The sequence below is a fragment of the Montipora foliosa genome, chromosome 2, assembly GCF_036669935.1.
Source record: "Montipora foliosa isolate CH-2021 chromosome 2, ASM3666993v2, whole genome shotgun sequence".
NCBI classification, from domain to species: domain Eukaryota; kingdom Metazoa; phylum Cnidaria; class Anthozoa; order Scleractinia; family Acroporidae; genus Montipora; species Montipora foliosa.
Window position 1 is genome coordinate 1,429,217 of NC_090870.1, and position 2,046 is coordinate 1,431,262.

Consider the following 2,046-nt stretch of genomic DNA (forward strand, 5'->3'; position numbering starts at 1 on the left):
AAATGGATGCTTAGACTTAAATATTGTTGAACAATGTTGTTTAAAATGGGTGTTGAGGCTTAAGTAAGCACTATTTGAGATGCTGCTTATATACACCTGGATCAACAGTACTCATTCGAAATAGCATTTTTTGGGTACTCCATTAGGGTACTGTAGGAGTAGGGCTCTGCGTTTTATCCTCTCCCGTTTACTTAACTGTTACTATTTTAATTGTATTTTTAATTACTATCTTGAGTTGCAGCAGCTGTCTGTGAAGTGAATAAAAATTATGTTATGGTTTGCTCAAACTCAAACAATAGTACAATGCTTCATACTGTATGAGAAGAATGATATAAATTTTAGCTACAAGCAAGTCCTTTAACTATTTAAGATATCTGAGTGCTTTGGCTTTCTAAAGGAGAGGGAAAATAAAGATAAAATAAATCTTTCTTTCTTGGCAGTTACAGGATGCCATTAAGAGTAGCTTTTACAAACTCCAGTTGAGTTAGGTTGTAGAAAATTTGTTGTTGTTAAGTGTACGTAGCTGACGAAATATTTTTTAAACGAGCGATTGTTGGTGGTCACTGGCAAAGATTGACATGGGAAAAAAATCATTCTAAGTAGAATGTAGAAGTAAGTCAGCGATTATAGTAGGAGCTTGTCATCGATAGAACACAATGTTTGCGTTAATTTAACAGGGAATATAATGCGAGATGAAATATTTTGTTCGGAGCAAGATTGTGCAATCCTGCACAATTACTTGCATAATTGACTATTTGTCCCGTTTAATTGTCCTTCAAAATAGCGCACAAATGAAAAACGGAAGTAAAATCTAATGTAAGAGTACATTTACCTCATTCCAGTGTAGATAGTGTTTTTTGACGACACTGTATAGTTTCTTGATGGCCTATTAAATAGTTAAGAGTACAGTTGACTGGAGAACTACTATATGCTTGATTATTCTTCTGTCAATAATATTGTTGTATATTGTAAAAAATAAAATATGTAGTGTGCAGTGTTTTCATTTTGAATTTAGATGCATTTAGTATTTAAAGAAAATGGATTGAAAGTACATGTAAATGATGTGTTTACCTTTTTACATTCCCCTGACAAAATTTTATTTTGTATGGGGTCATCTGCTGCAGTCTACAGTATAAGAATAATAATAAATAATAATGTATTTATATAGCGCTAGAATCCTTAAAGTTCAAAAGCACATAACAAAGGCAATTCAATATATAATACTAAAATAAAAATGGCAAAAATTATAAAAATGCTTTTTTAACCCTTTCACTCCCATGGGGTTCCCCATTGACGGGTAAAATGGGAATTTGTAATTGTTGGGATTAAATAATGAAAACATACTAAAATAATAATAATAATAATAATAATAATAATAATAATAATAAAAGTACATGTACTTGACAAAAAAGTTTTTTATATTTACCGTCTGCCACAAGGGCTCCATGGAATGGAAGATATTTGTTATGTTTTTTATATGGTTTCTCGCCCATATGTAATCATCTAAAAGATACAGTACAAGTATTGAGATAATTAATGTGAGGTGTTACAGTGTAGTTGTAGTAAGTTATTACAGATTATGGCATCTCAGGGCTTAAAATTAACTTTTTAGCTTAGGTGCCAGCTGGCGACTAATGGGGAAAATTTGGTCGCCAGATCATAAATTTTGGTCGCCAACTTTGCATGCACGGGACAAGTTCTTCAACCTATTTTACATTAAGGGTACAGGTTGCTTTTTGAAGATTCCACGTAAATTTCAAACTCATTGACAGTGCGATGTCTATCGTTATTATCAATATATTATCAAATGATATCAAGCTAGTTTCGAGGAGGTATATCCTTTGGTAATATGGCTAAATCTACGTTTTCAGGATTTACAACTGACAATAGATTTAAATTTTTATGAACCTTCTTGTTGAATCTTCGTCTTCTGGGTGCAAAATTCACAGTAACTAGCAAGAAGTATATTGGTATTGTGTTTAAGTGCGTGCACAATCCCATGAAGCTGCTGAAGCAATATGCTGCCTAGCAAATGTGGTGATTGAA

The 2,046-nt window shown here is 32.5% G+C and overlaps 1 long non-coding RNA gene across 1 annotated transcript in view; it reads right to left on the bottom strand.

Moving 5' to 3' along the window:
• The window catches only part of LOC137988658 (uncharacterized), a 2,822-nt gene extending 1,256 nt beyond the window's left edge, over window positions 1-1,566 (bottom strand). Inside the window, exons 1-4 of the long non-coding RNA XR_011120816.1 lie at window positions 1,427-1,566; window positions 1,072-1,125; window positions 833-886; window positions 1-248 (exon numbers count right to left, since the gene is read on the bottom strand). The exon at window positions 1-248 is cut by the window's left edge and continues 1,256 nt beyond it. This is a non-coding gene — a long non-coding RNA (uncharacterized lncRNA). The remainder of the gene's footprint in view (window positions 249-832; window positions 887-1,071; window positions 1,126-1,426) is intronic.
• Window positions 1,567-2,046: the final 480 nt, after the last annotated feature.